General features: G+C 38.7%; 1 protein-coding gene and 1 long non-coding RNA gene across 4 annotated transcripts in view; one reads left to right on the top strand and one right to left on the bottom strand.

Annotated features, from left to right (window-relative positions):
* The window catches only part of LOC145976441 (uncharacterized), a 135,109-nt gene extending 124,414 nt beyond the window's left edge, over positions 1-10,695 (top strand). For both annotated transcript variants that reach the window (XR_014440236.1, XR_014440235.1), the window contains exons 4-5: positions 8,947-9,070; positions 9,910-10,695. This is a non-coding gene — a long non-coding RNA (uncharacterized LOC145976441). The remainder of the gene's footprint in view (positions 1-8,946; positions 9,071-9,909) is intronic.
* Positions 1-21,041, bottom strand: part of Vn (membrane-bound neuregulin protein vein) — a 325,672-nt gene that overhangs the window by 217,457 nt on the left and 87,174 nt on the right. The gene's annotated exons all lie outside the window — the stretch shown is intronic.

The following is a 21,041-nucleotide window of genomic DNA, read 5'->3' as shown; positions in this document are numbered from 1 at the left end:
CTATAGTTAAAAAACTAGTTGAGTCAGCCTTTTCATCTCTTTTATTCTCAAAATTTCTCTGCCGAGAGAAAAGAGCGAAAGTAATTTCGCGGATTCTCACGGAAAAAAGAAAAATTTCTCCGCGATTACAATGCATACGAAAAAACGTTTTTCCTCTCGGAAAAAAAACCCAGAAAAAACGAATAGCCTCTAGAATTGAGAAGTAACGGACGTTCCTCACGTCGCGAACATTCTGCTCGATTCGCGTCGCGACCCGATGGCGCTCGTGAAAGACGACGTCGATGCGAATGAAACGATAACGGGGCGAGGGGCCATCAAGCAGCCGCGAGTTCATTTTTCGCGTAACGAGTTGCGTCCGTTCGCACGTAATGCGCGGCGTCGTAAAGTGAAAAGTTGCCGCTTCGAATTGCAAGATATAGGGGAGAAAGAGAGAGCGAGAATGAGAGCGAGAGAGAGAAGGTTACAAAAAGAAAGAGAGAAATGCGAGGGCGGTGCGACGTTAGGGGGTTGCTGCCTTCGTGTTGGAACCATTGTTGGTTAACGAGGTAACTCGACACGTCCGAAGATAACAGGGTTCGTGCCCCGCACGAGTAACTCGCCGCAAAAAGTCTATCCCGAGCCGGCCGCTCGAAAAGCTTGTCGCACACGACGACGAAGCTTGACTACTTAACCCGAGGATTCACGAATAGAACGGAGGATAACGGAGAGAGAATCGAGGAAGGACCACGACTAGAAATCGGGATTCGACTCGTTGTTCCCTATCGAGAGATGTCGTTTCTTGGATACAAATAATTATGTCCTTATAACGCTCGGAATAAATTGATGTTTCTCTCTCTGAGCATTTATAAAGTATTCGTGTCCAATACATCATTTTTTTCATATATACAAATTTTGTATATTATAATGTTCGAATTTAGCAGATAATTTATTGATAGATGATTAAAATATTACAAACGTTCTGATCTTTGTGCTCAATATTCAATTAATATTATTACAGACTTGCATGTCGAAAATATGTTGAACACAATTAATAAATTAGCATTTTATTGTGATTATTAAAATCCTTCAGTTCAAAGGAATTGGTGTAAAAATATAAATAAAATTTTGAACTCGAATGAAAACTTCGAATTTTTCTTTCATCTGCAAGTCGCCCCTTTTGCATTAACGTAGTTTCATTATTTCCAAAGTGTAATTGTTTCCAATTCACCGTTTGTTTAGATTGCGCCGGCAAGATCCGATTGCCGATATCGCTATTCGCACAGAAACTTACAATCAGTTTCGATCGCGCTGTAATTCCGTAATGAATCTTACAATTTTGCGGAGCGCGTGAATCGGACGAGAATACGAATAAGGCACGAACCCTAAAGAAAGGAACGGAGAGAAGAGAGAAAGAGACAGCTGCCTTTGATGAGGACACGAACCTGGGGTGGATATGATCGAGAGTATAGTTTTGCATGGAAATGTGAATTACTCGAAGACTTGCAAGACTGACTGCACCAGCTGATTGTCGCGTCGTCGTGTCGTCGAAGAAGGCGACGCTATAACGTTCCATCCTCGTCAATGTGCTCCTACGTATCACCGGCTCGTAAATCGACAGAGTCGCGAGCGTTCTGTCTTTGGAAGGCATAACGCGAGGGCATCGATTATTTTCGATGACAGGCGGCTCATTAGTTATTGCCGAGGGAAGAGGAGTCCGGGAATATATAATTTCAAGCGAGATGTCGCGTCGCACAAGTTCCCCAATTTTGCGAAATGAGCTTCCCTTTCAGCGCTCGCGCGCAAACGAACGAACGTCATGTCAATTACAATTGTTAATTTTAATGTAATAAGACTGCCGTCAATAATGCAATTCCGAATTTTCACGACTCGTCAAATTGATATGTTTGTAGATTTTGATATTTTGAAGATTCCCCGATTCTTAATTTTTCTGACTACTTTTAAAAATACTGAGTTTTATTAAAATCGATTATTTAATAATATACATATTTGTAATAACAAATACACACACATATACAGACAGAAAGACAAAGAGAAGTAAATGATAAAGATTTTAAAAATTAAAAAAATTAACGTTGAAATAATAAATCTTTTAATGAGAAAATTATTTATTTTTGTTATATTTTAATAAAATATTATTTGAAATTTATGCGTTTCAAAATTACTAGATCCAAATATACGAAAGCGAGGAGAAAGCATATTCACTTCCGTAGAATCTCTACAGCAGTTGAAACAGAAAATATTGCCGGTTCGTTCGTAAATAAAATACTTTGAGAAAATTCTCGAGGTGGAACGTGGAACTCGTTGTCGGCATCTATTTCGGCGCACTAAGAAAATCTCGTAAACACAGATGTCTAAAACTAAGGCTACTTTTATATGCAAAAGCTTCTTAGAATCTACAGAAATTTGCGATAACAAGATTGCATAAAAGAGAAATGCCAACTAGCTCTCTATATTTATTGAATAATATTTATAAAATTTACACATTTTCGCATTAAAAGGAGCAAGCTATATCAATTTTGATTAATCGCTTTTATACATTTATCACGATTTTTAACCTGCAATACGTGTACATAGAGAGTGCTATTAAAAGTTACTTGCTCAAGATTTTTTTTACATTAAGAACGTTGAAAATATCACTTTTAATCATCCATTATCGTGTAATAACGCGGTGAGACGGGATGATGCTGTTGTCTGGGATTTTTGCTGCAACAATTAATTAACCCGCGCGTGCGTCAGCGCGAGAACTTCCGGATAATCCCGATAGTTCGCATTAATGACAGCATAAGCAATTTGTCTTGGCGATTAATTACCGTGTACTTTAACAAGAGCTTTAGATAATCTCCGTAATCCGCGTGAACGGTTACACTCAATAGCCGTCGAAACGTATTTGCCATTTAAAAGTTACTCTAAGAAAGAAAATAGCTATTTACTGAATAATATAACGTTATAAATCAAGCTATTTATACTGCTTTAAGATTTAAATAGAATTAATTACATCGATGTATAAAAATCAATCAAAATTACAGCATAATTTATAAAATAAAGAAATAGAATTTTTTATGTAAACAAATAAAATACGGAAATACTAATGTGAAAGTAAACGTTTTAATTTCTCGTATAAGATTTTTACCTCATAATCACGATTTATCCTCCACAAACACGGAATAGCACCTCTTATTCCATATGTAACTGTTTATATAATCGTCTCTAATCTGCACATCACTTTCACGAGATAAGCAAAAAAAAATAACGCTCGAAATGTAAACCCGAAAACACTTTCGTACAAATGGTTGATTACAAATTACCAACCTCCGTCGGTTGAGAAAGAGATGTTAATGTAATCGCATCGCTATCAGACGTGGATTTGTCTTTGTGTAGATATTCTCGTGCTCGGAAGGTAGGATCATCGCGATATCAGCGCGAAGGGAAAGATCTCATGTGCGAGCCGACAATTTACGGAGAATTTACATAAGGCGAAATAAACGTTACACTACATGCTCACGATGTGTAAGGGCTCGCTGTGGTATACCGGGCAAAAAGATTACGTTAGAATAAGGGTTACGTTACCTCACCTTAGGGACTAGCTATCGGCACTTTGTCGCACGAAATAGACGCCTGTCGCACGAAATGTAGCACGCGACGTCATTGTAGGATATAACTTTAACTTTATCTATCGAAAAAAGGGAGACGACATTTTTACAAACAGGTAAAAATATACATGACGCTCGAAAGCAATAAAATAGACAGGTTTGATGAATAGTAGAAATATATTATATATTTTTGAAAATTCATATCAGGTATGTATATATTTTTTCGCTATTTTCTTGATCAAAAATTATTTTAAAAATGTTAATTTCTCTTTCGAAAGACGAGATCTTATAGAATTAAAAGATTAAAAATTAACGGTTACACATCCATAATGCTTCGGTACCTTAATCAGCCTCTCGCTGTAATCCGTCTTAATGCATGCCGTGTAAAAAATATCTCCTTCGTGCGTTTAAAAATTGCCGTCGGTTCTACGCCGAGCAGCCTATATATTTCTAAGCCACTCCACTCCGGCACTTCGGTACTCCAGATCCTCTCTTTCCACCTGAGGATCTCTCCAGCATCCCCGTATTCCACCTCAGACTCCCTCTCTCTCCCCCTCCCTTTCTCGACTCGCTGTTTCTCTTTGCACACTCTCTCTCGCAAAGCCATATGGATCTGCCGGTATTCAAGAATTTCTCCGGAAATTCCCGCAACCGGCCAAATACTCTTCTCTGAAGGGTTGAAATCGCGTGGGAGACGTGCGAGACGACCGGAAATAGATCGACTCCATTCCGACGTGAAATTACCGCCTATGCCTTAAAGACAAACGCGACGGATTATCGACGTTGCTGACGAGATCGACAGAAATAAACGATGGTTTCTAGAAGACAAGAAATGGAACGGAAGGAAATCAATTTATCTCATATCGCTCTTGTGCAATTTCCTTGTTTCTTTAGTTAACAATTGATATTCACTATTTAAAGAGATAAATTTCTTTATAAAAAAAGATATTAATATACTTGATTATGCAAGATGGATTTCTCGAAATTTGTAAACATAATAAATTATTCGTCAACTAAAAAACTAATATAACAAGCAAAATTTAGTCTCACGTAAAAAATTTCAAAGACAATCTTTACTTAAAATAATTTAAAAACTGGCTTACAAGATCACATTTAATATTCTTAGCATGATATTTTACATGCTAGATGGAAAAGACAAACGTCAGCGTCGAAATGTGCTTCGTTGTTACACGAAGAAATCCAAGGAGCGTGTTTCCTGATGATCTCTTGTTAGCTCAAGTATTTTCGAACTTTATCCGGCGCGAGCCATGATTTTCAATTTGTCGAATCTTAGCCGAGACGGCACTTTTACGCTGCGTTTATCTTACCTCGGGAGGCGAGCGAAATTTCGTTAGGGATGGAATTAGATCGGTCGCGCTTTGTTTCAATTTTATCCCTCTCGCGCCATGCAAAGGTAAAGCGAGGAGGTGGGAAAATGATGATGGAACGCGCGGAAGGGAAACTGCAAATGAATCATAAGACCACCGCAGGAAGCGCAAATTCACCAAGGAAAATGTCTGGAGGAGGTATGATTAGCTCTGCCTCTTTCCTCAGGTAGATTGTATTTTCAGAATTCAGGGAGAGGAAGAAGAGAAAGCACGTGCTTACGAGGGAGTAACAAATGAGGAATTAAAAGTAGCTGAGATTGAAATAATTTTACATTTAAAAAATTTGGTCTTAATTCATGATCGATGGATGATGAATAAATGAATAAATTATCGAATACAACTTCTATTTATTATTTTAATAAAAATATTAAACAAGGCTTTAGAACGATAATCCCGAAAGATTTCTTTCCCATCTTTCCGTTGCATTATATTATTGGATTAAAGGGTAAACGCGGACAGAGTTGATTTTTCAAAAAATGTTGAAAGATAACGTAAAAGCGAGCGTGTAAGGCGAGGGCGCAAATTATATATCCCGGGCATTATATTCATATTTTACCCAGTCAATGTCGACGGCAATCCGTAAAGCTCTTTCCAGCAGTTTCCTCTCAAGCTCGAAGAATTCCCTCCTTACTCAAAAGTGCGAACGGAGGCGCATGAAGCGAGTAAAAGGGATATTCTCCGGTTACTATCGCGACCATTCAGAGGATTACGCGGCGAAGTGGTCCGCAGCAAGGAAGGCGGAAAGTGTGCCGCAGGATCCCCCCTCATTCCTCTCGCGGAAAATCCTCTTTTTGCGGGGTTTAAGGCCATATAACGTACTGCGCGCGGTACATCTTGCGTGCCGTATCTCACTCATTTCGCGAGACGCTCGGGTAAATGCGGCCATTCAAATAAGCGTAATACCATGCCGCCTGGCTGACGGAACGAGCCGAGCTAGCGTCCGGAAGGTACGCGATGCGCTGAAGTTAATGAGTCTTCAGTGAGATTTTGCAGACTCGTTAATTCGTTCTCCCGCGGCTTTTTATGCCGCGCCGCTTTAACAGGACTCTATACAAAAGACTGTAAATACCTGTAACGCGCCTAGAAAAGAATTCGAATAAGAGTTGAATAAGTCGATAAGTTACAAGTAAAATCTTTTTCGTCCTAAATCCTTTTAGAGATTTCTTTATGTTTTCTGGCGCGGTTTTTATTCTTCCTTTTTTTAATTTTCGTAGTCTTAAAATTTCATAACAAACAGATGCTTCATGAGAGTTACACATATTACAATTAATTCCTCCAGCAACATCGTCTTGTCACGTGCTTGATTCACTTTCTTACATTATTCATAACGATTCACAAGTATGCTTCGCTCAATGTTGAATTCTCCTTTGATTCGTCTACAAATAATTATTTCACGAACGCGTTTTTATCTCGAGCAAGTGATACCGCGTAAAGAGACAGAGAAAAGTTACAGGGAAATCGAGAGCGCGCAACGTTTTTGCCGAGTCGTCGACGAACATAGGAAGAGATCATTCGAAAGCCGCACGATTCCCGCAAGCGGCGCGATTCGGACCGCGTACGCCGGGGCACGGACCGTACGCCGGCGTCCGTTTATTACCGTTTTCCTAAATTGATTTCCAATTCTCGTGGGTCGAGTGGAACGAGGTATGTCGGTGGCGTTCGCGAGTAGCGCGGTAGCTGCCGGAGAATCGACTGGTTGATAGAAAGAGAGGGCGAGTTCGGTCCGACCGGAGGATATAGTTCGAACGGGCACTATCGAATGCTCGCTGACCCGTGAGGAAAATGCGAATGCACGAGTCGGGCAAACAGCATTGGTCGGCGTCACGTGACGCCCGAAACCAAGAGCGAGGAAAACGACCGGGTGACTGAGAAATACGAGTAGCGAGCAAAGATTTGAATGAGATCAGATGAGAATCGAGGAATAGTTTGAAGATGGCTAAGGAAGAGAGAGTGAGAAAAGGAGAAAGAAGCGTGCAAATGATTCAAGGAATGTAGACGAAATAGTGAAGGGGAGAAACACAAAGTATAAATGAATATAAATGAATTCTTCTCAATCATAGGTAAATGTGAAAACTGCAAATAATACATTCTCAAAATTATTTTATTATTTTAAAAATAGATGATTTACCAAGCAGAAAAAAGTAGTATGCTCTATTTATAATTAATAATTAATCTATGACGTATATGCAAAATGAATGCGTAAAGTATTTAATTTTTTCAAAATAGATATAAAATGAATGTGATTCAGAGAGAAAAGAATTTAAATCTAAAGGGGAATTTTTCGGAAGCAAAATTCTTTTAAAATATTTTTTATCGTCATCTATTGCACGTATTGTGAGTTCTGTATTTCAACAGAATATGTTACACATTAATACAACGCATTGCCATTGTACGAGAAAAGAGATTCAAACGAAAGAGAAGAGAGAAGAAAATACTCGAATATGAAGATTGCAAAAAGAGAAAAGAGAGGGCGGATAAAGTACTCGAAAAGGGTAAAGGAAAAGAGAAGGGAATCCTAGATAAATAGAGTAGCAAAGTAGGAAAAGGGCAACGATGCGTCTCGTTCGCATTCACCGCCGTATTGCTTCCTTCCCTCTTTCCTCCGCGTCGCTCACTTTGCCGCCTTGCAACCGCGAAGGAACAGGAACAACGGAAAAATGCATGCACTTTTTTGTCGTTCTTTTTTCTTCCGTCCCTTTTTTCCCATCTGGAAGCACGGGAAAGGCGAGGGAAGAAAGGGTGAAAGGCGACGCCGTATCTCAGGGCGCATCTCTCTTCGGCCCTATTTATCCCTACCCGCTTTTCTTCCGCCACTTTTATTCTGTTTAGCGTCAAAGACGAACGGGGGAAATGGGTGCGGGGGAAAGATACGAGGGGGAGCGACCAAGAAGAAAAGGTGCGCGGTTGCAAGTTTAATGATAACACAACAAAAGACGCGTACATCCGCACGTTCATAACATCCGGAGACAGGGAATGAAAGGATAGCGTTTTCTTCTTTTTGTTTAAATAACGGAAGCGCGAGAAGCGAAATATCTTCGAGCCGAAACGACGTATATTTTCGAAATGCTCCTTTTTTCCTCACGCGAAATTATCTCGCTCCGTTTTAATTCAACAGTCGCGACAAGCCGCGCATCCATCACGACCGAAATGAAACCGCGATCTCGCTCTCTTTATGACTCCGTAACTTTATCTTGGCCCGAAATATACCGCGCCCCTTGTTCGTGCGAACTCGCCGAGATCTATGAAATTGCAGATGATTCAGGACGTGATCTGAGATTAAGAACGGTTCGGGTCTCAAGGTAAGCTTGTTGGAGATTGTTTAAAACGCACAGGACGATCCGCAAAAGCGATACTTAAAATATACGAAAAAAAAAATAATTAATAAAAATAAATAATAATAATAATAAATCATAATTCTCAGAGAAAAAGAGAGAGAAGAATGTGGAGTGAATTCACGACTTCTAAAATTAATTTTAAAGAAAATATTATATATTTTTAAATATAAAATAAAAAATAAAAAATTAATTAATTTAATTTCATGATTATATATTTTTCTTTTTCCTAAATTAAGTCTTACTACAAACTTATTATATTCTACATAAATATAATATATAAATTTTGAAGTGCAATCCTGAGATCAAATCTTTTAAACTGTTTATTGTAATTAATACGTACTAATGAAAGACGAATAATAAATACCGTCATCATATAATAAATAAAAGTACAATTTTAATGGATAATGAAAATGAATAATTTTTTTATTTTTCTAGTCTCACATACACACACATGCTTTGGCAAAATATCAAAATTGAATAACTTATTGTTAGTTTTGCGTTCTATTCCATATTCTTTATTTATTCCCTCATCGCTCGTGATTCGCTTGCGAGGGGCGCCTCGAAATGGCGGAATAAAAGAAACAGCGGCTGCTCTTTGCATTTATTTCTAACTTTCAGCTTTTCTTCTTGCAGCTCCCTTCCTTTCTTGCTCTTCCGGATCGTAGGCGGACCGTTCCAGAAAATCCGGCAACCACCGACTGCGGGAGCACCTGATTTGCAAGAAACTTTAAACTCGGGAATTTGCTGCCCCCTCACGGTACCTCTCTTACCCTCTTTCTGTCTTAAAAGTATTTCACGACTCGTCGGCGAAAATCTGAGAATTTTATTCGGTGACAATTTCACACTTCAGGAAGTCTCGACGAACTGCTCCGCAAGCGCACATCGCGCACTGCGAAGACGGCGACAAAGATAATTTGTGCGTAATGCAGATATGTATTAATCGGATTTTATACTTTTACATATTTAACGATATATTTATAACGATGATACATTTAATGCTAACGAGCGCGCAGAGTTGGAAGAGACTGAAATTAATTAAAAGCGCGAGAAAGTGTATCAGAAACTGGAGCAAATGTTGCACGGTCTAATTAATTCGTTAATTGCGACCAGACCGAATGTAGTTCGATATTTAATCGTTTAATATTTAATCGTTAAATGAGTTGATCAGGGAGATAATTGTGCTTCCACAACGGTAAACTGTAGCTTTACCGAATTATAGTAGAAATATATATATACCATTTCAGTAGCGATAATTCGTAACTTTCGGCTTCTGATAAAATGAATCTCTCGTTGAAAAATTTTTATTTAAAATCCTGAACGTAAGATCAGTAGTATTATTTAGTTTAATAATTATCTGGATAGATAACAGTCATCTATCAATCTAACTTGAGTTTTTGAATAGCTCGAATTACACAGTTAATTCGAAATTAAAATGTTTTATTTTTTTTCAGCCATCATTTATTGATCCATTTTTGGAATATTTGAATAATTTACTTCCCCAAAATATCTCTGCAAAATTCTTCAACCTCTAAGAATTTTTTTAATGAAAAATAGTTTATTTAATCATAATAATAAATCGGATATTTTTTATTTCAGCTACACAATCTCTCGGAGATCAAGGTGATGAGGTATCAATAGCGTGCATCTCTCGCGTGGAATCTTCTATATCTAATTTATATATCTAATTCCATTTTTCAAGTATCAAATTTAAAAATTCGTTCTTTATCTGTGAGAGCGCTGTTGCACATATGCTGCGAAAAATACGAAATAGCGAAATAGCCAGAAGCCACCACATGGCGAATAATACGACGCGGCAGCGAGTATATTTTTGTCCAGGTCACCCTGGGGACACCCTGATAAAAATGCGGTTTCGTGCGAAAAGTAGGCGACCTCAATATCCTTGTGTCCGATGGGATGTCCGGTCGCTCGCAATTTCCACGCGGCTGTATACGCGTCGCGACGTCGCGTCGTTGCGGATCGAAATTTGCAACGAGGTGAATTTTCGCGATAGCATAATAGCATAATAGCCAAGGAAAAAATCAAAATTTATTACAGTCAGCCCGTTACAAACTATAACGTCTATTATGGTCTTTACATTGTGTCATTGATGATTAACAAGTTGAACGGATCGATCGGATGGCTTCTGCGCTTATTTCGAGATCGCGTAATCTTTAATTTGTATCGTTATACTCTAATCATATAATAAATTAAAGCTACTTAGCTGGATAATAAATTAAATAATAATATAATTAAATGAAATAATAATAACAATTGAATAATAAATTAAAGCTACTTAACTGAAACCTTCCAATATCCTTCTTTCGATAATATAAGTTTCACACGTAAAATCCAACATACAAAAATTACAATTTCAATCGATATCTGAAGGAGACTAAATAAATCAAAATGATAGTTTTATTATTTAACAAAGAGAAATTAACTTATGCTAAATAATATATTTATATTTATATAAAACAATTTTAAAAGACATCTTGATGGCTGCGAATCGAAATCCGAGCTCGCCGGAATTACACCGATTTCAATTTCTACACACTCGGTGGTATGATCATCGGCGGGGTGGCGGCGGCTTCTCGACGACCATTATTGTCGGGCAAAGGGAGCATTGATATACGCTGGCGCGAACCGGGTGCAAGAAACGGCGGTAACGCATCGCTAGGAAGCCGGACGATGGGTGCATACGTTACCGGATATCACTCCCTCCCCGTTCTCCCGTTTCGCCGAGTTAACTCCCCTCCTCTCCCTCCGCCCCTGCTATTGCTGCGGGTAGTTAACTGCGGTGAATCCTAACACCCCGAGCGACCGTACGTCAACCCGTACGGTGCTTTCCCGGCGCGATCGCTCGTCCTGGGATATTGCGTACTGCAGCCAGCATCCGGCTCGAAAACGCTCGAGTCAAGTTAGATAAAGCTAGGTTTTTGCGTCATGACAAAAATGTGGGTACGAAATTTATATTCGTCGAATCCCTTTTTCTCTTCCGCTTTTTTTTTTCAATATTCGATTTGAGACGCAATTTTTTTACATGTCTTAACTCATTATCGTTCTTAGATAAAGGCAAAATATATCTAGCGTTTTTCAATTAGTTTTTTATCCATAAGTTTGAAGCAGAATATTTATCTCTGCGAATAGTTCTTCGAATAATATCGTAGATTTTGGAAAATAAAAAATTTTTTTTCTCCAAATATACCAAGCTTGTGCGAAAACTAAAAATAATTCTGTTTATTTTTGTACTACTATTTGGATATACAAATGCGTATATCCCGAAGTTGTATTGATTCCGATGAGTCGTATATCGGAAAAACTGTAGGGAATAGGAAACAATATTTAACTGCGCGAAAGTTTAATGATTTTAAAAAAATTTTTTCCATAAAATCTTAATCGATACAATTTTTCCCGAATTTCGGATTTCTCTGTGATTTATTTACTATTACAACTACAATTTTTTATCCCATCACTAATTTCTTTTGTTTTATTGCGCGCATAAACCTCTCGCGGAAGAGTAAATTAATCGTGCATCGTCCGTTAGCGTGCGTAACGTTAAAGGAAATCGTTGAAATAACGACTGCCAGCGGCAAGTAATTTGAAAACTCGATTTGCCCTCTCGCGCACAGAGAAATTTCGCGATACCGCGAATCGATGAGATAGCCAATCGGCGGGGTATCGGCGGCATATTACCCCTGCCATATATTTCCCGTTGGAATTGTCTAAATATCACGCGACGATAATTATACAGTTTTGCCGCGATATGGTAATTTTGCGCGCATGCGAGGAATTGTCGCAATTATCGCGGTGTCGCAATGCTTTTATTTACTTTCCATACCAACGTTCGGTTTATTTCCATATTCGTTGATATATTTCGGCGATATTTCGAAACGTTTTTCGAATCAATCACCCCCTTTTACGGGCGACCGGCGAAGCTGAATTTAAAATTGCTCGAAGAGAAAATCACGCACGTGCGCGCGCGCGCACTCTTTAATAACTAGTTTGAAAACCAATTGCGTCTAGTAACGAGCAATCTGTCTGTCGATGCTGCGTTCAATCGCTCGCGTGCGCGTACGCATGTAAAATATAGCATAGAATGTTGTAATCTGGATACGTATACAAGTCGATGAAATTGAGAGAGATTTAATAAAGTCTGGAGCTGGCGATTAAACGCTCTCTCTTGAGAATCTTTCGATAGGAAAAAGATATCCATTTAGTATTGAATATGTTGAGGAAACCTTTCGTCGACCCGGGGGGGGGGGGGGACTTTCGAGACATCCTGTGCATGCGAACACGTGTGAACTCGAATTGGCACGAGGCTACACATGTACGCGACGAGTAGGGGACCTTAATCTAAGATTGCGTCTCGAAGATCTCGCGCAGGGAGGGAAGAGAGGGGTGGTTTCGTCGCGACGGGATTTTCTTCGGGAAGGGCGAGAGAGAGACGTCCCGCAAGGGGGCTTCTTCCCGAAGAATTCCGCCGATTCGTGTGGAAGGAGTCGAGAAGCCATCCCTACATCGCCGCCGCCACTCGGGGGATCCATTCAGGAGCAGACGTTGGTAGGCACCTTGGCATAGATATCCGATAAGATTTCTCTCGGGACGTGGCCCAAGACGTCGCCGCGAGAATACTCCCCCTCTCCCTTTCCTCCCTCTCGCCCCTCTCGGAGCGACGAGAGACCGACTTGATCGTAGAACCGGGGCACGTATGGCACGAGCGCGTGCGTCCGGCATTTAAAATTATCGGATAGACTTCTCTTCCTTCCTCTACACGACGCGATATATACAGGGTGTGTTGACCGAACTTTACGACCAGGAATAACTTTTATGGTTTTTACTACGAATGAAAACTGTGAGGTGAATATGAATACGTGTTCCACGAATATGAATAATATTATTAATGTAATCAATATCTTCGACATTTCATTAAAGTCACGTTCAAATATTAATGTTTGCGTTGCATACGCGTGCGAAATATCAGCTATTAATATATGCATTTTACTATTTAACTCTCAATAAATTATTGTTATCGTATTTCTATAATAAAAACATTCCTATGCATTTTTATTTTAAATTACTTTAATCAATTTTTAACGTATCCTGATTCATAATCATGAATGTTGGACGGAAGAGGGAAATTGATTAGAGTTACAGACAGAGCTAAATTTAATATAATGAATTTAATTTCTAGAATAACTCAAAATAATTTCACTATTTAATTTAAATTTTTCATATGTAACTTAAATGATTAATATAAATTAAATAAATGAAAATATGCAATATAATATAATTTATGTACAATTTAAAGTTAATAATGTTTGTGAAATCCAGTGTTGATAAAAAAGATAATTTATTTGCATATTTATTAAACAATTAGAACGAGCGGTGGTAATTCTGAGAGAACATTCCTCGTGTATATTTGCGACCTAAATATATTAAAACAATTTTTTACAAGAGTTTCGCAAAACATGTAACCCCGGGTCTCAAGGGGTTAATCTCGGGATTGCCAGCGACGTGGATTAATTCGCCGACGTGTAACGCTCGCACGTGTCGCGCGAGTAAAACACAACGTGGCCGCGCGTATCGCGCTTTTTGCGATTCAAATCTCGCGTCGGGTGGACTAATGACCGCGCGCGAGAAAGGGCTTTTGCCCTCTCGTCGCGAAGCGAGACGGGTGAGATCGACGTGTGCGAGTCGTTAAACTCACCCCGGGGACCGTAAGCTATCGTGGGTAGGTCGAAGAACCGAAGGGACAATGATGTTCTCTCTCGCAAAGTGCAAAGGACACGAGGTGATAGGGACGTCGAGTCGTTCCGGATGAATCGCCGAATAAATAAATACAGATCGAGATTCCGGGCGAATTAATACGGATTAAGTAAGGGTGAGAGATTGGGGAAAATTCATTCACGGATTGATAAAATTATACTCTCAAATTGGACTCTAATATTGTTAAGAAAAAATATATTTTAAGTTATATAAAATAATTTTCAGACTCTCCGCACATTTTTTATAGATTCCTCAATTAATCTGGATTCTTTCTTAGCAAAATTGATTGTAATGAAATGTAAATATTAAATGTATGTGACAAAATGTTTATGATGTAATATCTTTATTATAAACAAATTTATTTTACGCAGCTGCAAATATTCTTAAGTCCGAGAAGCAAGAAATTTATTTATTGCATAACAGATGTTGTTTTAAATGCTCTTGTTAAGAGTCTCCAGAAACTGATAGCCTTGGATCCAAGAAAACTATTATGCTTTTAAATTCGATACGAATGAAACAAAATCTTAGCGATAATTCCGGCAGGTACCCAAGAAGAAGGACGAGAGAAGCTTGTAGATCCGCGGGGACCGTCTGAGATTTCATTACGTCGCAGGACAAAGTTTCTTACGAGACAGAGAACAACTACATTAACGTCGTTAATTACTTCTCGTCGGTAATAAAGCGCAGAGTAAGCAAAGGTGCGAAGATAGCAGGGACGAGACAGGTAATCAAATTGAAGGCGGGACGAAGATGGGACGAAGATCGCATGAAGATGAAAGGAGCGAGGCAATAAGCATAATTTATTGCGTGTTAAATGCACGAAGGGGGAGAAACAGGCAGGGCGAAAAAGCGGTACGCGTAAACGTAACTGCAAAAGAAGCATGGAATGACGCTGCTTTTAAGTCCGACAAACGCGGAAGAGAAGGAGAAAGGAAAGAGAATAAAAAAAAGAATAAAAAGCTACGCACTCTATACCACCCTCGCACGAACGAGCCATGTAAAAAGTGTTACGCCAAACGTAGGCCGCGCGGAAAGAGAGTGAGATTAAACCCAAAGTCGAGGAGTTCGCTTAATCTTCCATTTGAATAATGGCAACGGCTCGGGTCACGAATACAGCCAGCCAGTCAGCCGGACGGCCGGAGTGGCTCTAACAAAATTATTCAGTCCACTTTTGTAAATGACCCGCCGTGGGGGCTTCCTCGAGCACGGCGGTTAACAGACGTTCGACCTTTCTACGCGCATGCACTTTTTTCGCGATATCAAAAGACCTCGTTAACGGTTCGACGATGTCGCTAGAATGCGTTCTCGCGATGTATGTTTTGAGTTTCCACGACTAAATTGACAACGAATTTCGTTTAATGAATTTCAACCTGATACAGCGTCGTAATCATAAAATTTGATAAAGCAAAAATGGTTCGAAGATCGATAATGAAATTTATTTAATGATACATCCCGCAGGAAATTTAAGAGTTTTCGTTTTTAATATTTTTTATCTAATGAACGTTCCGGAAAATATGTAAAATTTCACCTACTCTGCATTTTACAAAGAAATATTAAATATAATTTTCCCTCGAATGAATATATAAGCTAAAAGTGAAATATTAACGGAGATGTATACATATAATCGCTTCGCTCTTTTACAAACTCCATATTTGAATAAAATGTCAATTTCAATAAAATTTAATAATAATTTTAATTTAATAATACATTTAATATAATAAATTTAAGTTCCCGTTTTTAATATTTTTTAATTAATGGAACATGAATTTAATTTCCGGAAAACATGTAAAATTTCATTTACTCTGCATTTTACAAAAAAATATTAAATATTTTCCTTCAAATGAATATGTAAGTTAAAACTAAAATATTTTAATGGATGTGCACTTAACCGCTTCAAACTTTTATAAGCTCCATATTTGAATAAAGTACCTTAAATTTCAAGAAAATTTAATAATATTCCGACGCAAATAGAATGCCGTGTGAAGCTTGAGGCACTGTCAGCTTTTGCAATGAGTTTTGACCAGCAGCGTGACGCGCGGGATTTCAGCATCGTCAGCTGCGCTCCGGCTGGCAAAGTCCGATCCTTCTCGGGCTGGTTCGCTGTCTAACAAACCGCGCTTCATTAAAACGTGGTAACCCGGCGAATCGGCGGTAATTGAATCGACGACTATCTATTGGACTGAGCCCGTCCTGGCCGCGGAGTAACTTTTGGCTCGAAAGTTTGGTCCGCGTGTCGCAGCCGGAAGTATGCGTCGCGTCGCTCAGCTGAATCCGCTCAGGAGATCGGAATCTGTAACTCTATTCAGTTCCGGTCCACGGCGACAGCAGGCCAGGCGGAGGATACAGATGAATGCTCGTAGCTAGACTCACCAGCAGCAAGCGTTTAGAGTCAATCCTAAACGTTAACAATGTATTTTGTAAGATTAAATCTCCTTTTATCTAGAATTGTGATTTTTCTTGATTACAAAATTTATTTAATATTTTTTTCGTTTGTCTAATCTATTATAATTATTTAAAAATAACATTAGAAAGGAAAGAGAAACTTTGATTCTCCTGTGACATATTTCTAAATCTTATTATATATTTCTATCATACAGAAAGAAAGATGTACAAGTTAAAGTCATTCGAGGGAAATCAATATCCAAGAAAGCTACGATTAATTGACTTCATTTGCAACAACAAGAGATTAATTGCGGGAAGCAGAAATAATTTCGCGTAAAGATTTCAAAAGATATTGCATAACGCGTTCTATAATTTCACTGTTACGTGAAAAGTTAATGATGTTTGCTCGTTCTTTCTGAAATATTTCTATCACGAGGGCGTAATCAAATCTCCGCAAGATTATTTATCTATCTGTTTATTCGCGGATTTCAACAAGGATACGTTTGGCAAATTACAACCTACATCTCGCGATATCATTTTTTGCGAAAACCGTGGCAGCGAAAGCAGTCATGGATTTATTTACGTAGACCCCGTTAACAATATCCGTTGTGCATAAATCATATATGAATCGTATCCTCGATGTTGCAGACAGGTCGCTCGTCATCGAAGATATTATCGGGGCAACGAATACGTTATTGATGTCCTTTTCTTTTCTTTCTACGTTTACAATAAAGCGATGGCGAGCGGAAACGCTTTATTCCATACGTACATTTTAGAACTGTATCGTTTAATAATGAACGGAGCAAAGTTGAGAGTAGCGAAGTAGACATAGCTTTTCAAAATGCTCGACAGACGTCGAATGCGAGAGATCGGATGTACTTGATATATATATATATTGCGCGAATCCCTCTTAACGTCGCCCCGAGCTTGGAATATTCATAAGGCCTGCTCGCAGCCACCGAGAATCCGCACAAATGTTTCCGGGTTAATATTTGAGATCTAACGTCGGTCGGATCCGACGAAGCAGGCGACTCGTCATGATAGAAGAAGGCAAGAAGGAACGAAAACAAAAAACCTAGCAACTCGCTAGATATGAATTACGCTGATACCTTGTATCGATTCAAGTTCTCGTCTTGTTATTTAAGACGTTGGATTTTACGAGTTCAACGGAAAAATGAATTATATTGATATGTTAATATCGATATTTTAATATCGAGTTAAGCGGTTCTCGCAGAAGGTTATTCCTTTAATTCGGCAAGATTATGGTAGGGATAAATCTATACGAGTAATGTTTAACGAATGGTTAGATCTCGAGTTACACAAAAGTATTGCGGATTCAGGTGAATCAAAGTAAAATTTCGTAATTAAATTTTAGTCATGCAATTGAATAACAAAATATTATTTGTAAATAAATATCTGGTTTATTTTGAAATTGAAACATATCTCTTATTTTCAGTTTTATTATTTTGAGACTACTCGAGACTTGATTATCAAGATATTTGACATTGGAAATTAATAACGATGCAATAAATGTAACATAAAATTTTGATTAACAAAAAATGCGAATTCTTTAAATTTGTTTCTAAAACTAAAAGTATATAGTTTGAAATTATCCTTCATATTTATATCGAGCCATGAAGCTTCCCATCGTGAGGAAGAAATCTTCCGCATCAATTCCGCCATTAGGACACGTACAAATGATGCAGAAATTTTTTCATCCACACAAACAAGTTTCGCGAACGACACGCGAACAATGCTCTCTATCTTCCATCTTTCGCGTTATAAAGCCGAATGGAAAAAAAAAAGAAAAAATTAGAAGCTCACCCTGTTCGAAACAGCAGCAGAAACGTATCAACAGACGCAACCGTCAAAGCGCTAATATTTCGAAATTGCCGGTGCACGCTGGCTATTCCCGATATTCGGCTGGATATTAGGCAGCCTCCCGACTTTCGCTCCTCTCGCCGCCGCATCCATTTTGCATTCGAAACTCGACGGCGGCGTTGCGAATAATAGCGGCCGCGCCTCCCGTTATTTCGTCGAAGAAATGCCGAAAATTTCGCGTACCTATCGCCTCGATAACACCATCGCGCGCGTAACTCCGTAACTATGCAAATAATATACGATGGGATTTCGGGCTCTCTGCTCGGAGGGAAGGGAAAGGGGAAGGGGAGCCTCGTGCGCGCCGGCTTAATTGGAAACTCGAATACGATATCTGTGCGAAAGTCACTTAATAATATTACACCACCGGCGCGCGATATCGCGTGTTAGAAAATTATTGTTTTTGAATTATGCGGCGCGAGAAACGACGCGGAGAAACGGGACTTACGAATTATGTGCTCGAGAGATATCGATTCCGCACGGCCGGCTGACCGAAGGAAATTATGCTGTCATTTATGCGCGACCTTCATTATTTACGCTTTGACTAACGATCGTACACGTAGGCAGTTTCAATAGAAATCGATAAATCTCATAAACAATGAAGAACATATTGGCAATCAACAAGCTGAAAAACGTCCAATGATTGGAGGTAAACGATTAGCATAGATGATTGATTCTATTAAACCATAAAAATTAATTTTAGATAGTGATTTTTTTTTATCGTAGCAATACGAATTTATAAATATAAAATATAAAAATATATATATTTTTCGCATAATTTCAATTTAGTATTGAACAAATTTTTAATGGAACAATTATCTCCTTTTACATAATATTTTAATAGAATGTTGATTGTTAAAAAGTATTTTGTAATATCGATGTATATGTAGTGTTATCAAAGTACATGTGATTAAAATCTGTAGATAAGTGAGAGAAGCGTAAGATTTATAATTTATTAAAATTATAACATTTTTTAACAATTTTAAGACAACTATTGAGAATATTCACTCTAATATATTCTTTTAACAATTATTAATGATACCATCAAAAAATTACCTTATACCATTAAATCTAAATCTTAATCTATTTATTCGCTCGTCTATATCACGCGTCTAAAACAATTATAATAAAGTTCCGAAAGGACATGTAGGTATTTCCGATCTCACGGAGATCGTAAGAATGAAACAAGGGGTGAAGGAATTCGGATGGCCAGGCCGGGCCGATATTTCCATTCGTCCCGAAATACACCGTGCGGAATAAGTCTCGGCCGTTGATCACCGCGTTACCTGCTCTTCTGCTCCATTATCTTGGCGCGCCGATGTGTCTCACGCCGACACGGTCGAAATAGAACACCGGACCGGAAGCGCTCGCACGTGAGAGATAAACGCGCGCGTGCGATTTTACGACGGTCCGTCCAAAACGGCGCCTTCAAAAGAGGATGCAACGATGCCTCCCCCCTCCATCCCCCTTCTTCCCGCCGCCCCCGTTCGATACCGAGAGACGCGCGAATGCGAATCGTACGTGCGCCCCTCCGCCACACACATGTAAACACATGTAAACACACACCGCGATGACGGTGTATTATTTATTTATTTACTGCGCGCCTCTCGACGGCGTGTGGCGGGAGAAGCTGCACACTGTCGTGAAAATGCACTTTTTCCCGATCCTGCCCCCGATCGAGGCTTCTTACGTGCTCGACCTCCGTAATGCGATGTTTATACCGTAACCAGAAATACACACGTGTTACCTTCATACGTGACCGGGCGTTAACGCGCGGCTTCTCCTCTCCTGCGATGGACGAGTGTTACGACGCGAACATCTTCGATCTCCATTACCATTTGCTGCTCGTTACGTACGATGCATGAAAATTTATTCGAGATAAGTGCGATTATGTGTCTACCGAAAAAAGTGTCAGTTATGTAATATTTATACCGGTCGTATTAATTAATTCGATACGAATAAAAATTAGATAAATTAAAATAATCTCTTCAACACGAGTATTTTGTTTGTACTCTACAAAAGCGCGTATATTAGTTTCCCATCCTCGAAGTGTTAAACTAATAAACGTCGCCAAAGACCTTCTCACACTATCGGAGTTTCATGTCGCAAGTAGTACGACCCTTTATGCGATGCGACAGGTGTACCACGTAAGAAATAAGCGCATCGACACGTCGTGGGAATAATAAAACCGGTCGTTTTTATATTACACCGCTGCCGCATTTTTCACGCGTCTGGCAAAGAGAAGAATAAAAATTCGCGGTGGAATAATAAAAATACAGAATTAATGGCACCGAACCAATCTGCCGAAGGGGATCAAGGTAAAGAATGAATAGTAATTTCTATCGAATTATTAATCTTACATGTTTTATCGCTAGAAATTATATTACATTCCACTCTACGTAATTACTCGTTATGAAAAATGACTATGTGAGTGACGAGAATATACGAGTCCGTTTTGCACAAAACGAAATATACGAAAATCATAAAAATTGCAGAAGTTAAAAGCGCTATTTGCAGTGTATTTCGGAAAATTCACGCTATAAACACGAGATAAAATAACCTTTTACAGAGTTATTCTATATTTTATAACGTTATATATTTTATATTTAATAGTTAAATAATAAATAAAAAACAAATATGACAACTAAAAAATAGAAAAAGGAAAAATACGAAGGAAATCAATATAGAAATACAATATAGAT

Source organism: Camponotus vicinus, unplaced genomic scaffold (genome assembly GCF_025532165.1).
Source record: "Camponotus vicinus isolate PSW18456_S1 unplaced genomic scaffold, iyCamVici1.0 SCAF_8, whole genome shotgun sequence".
NCBI classification, from domain to species: domain Eukaryota; kingdom Metazoa; phylum Arthropoda; class Insecta; order Hymenoptera; family Formicidae; genus Camponotus; species Camponotus vicinus.
Note: the sequence above shows the minus strand (reverse complement) of the source record. Positions and strands in the feature narration are given on the sequence as shown.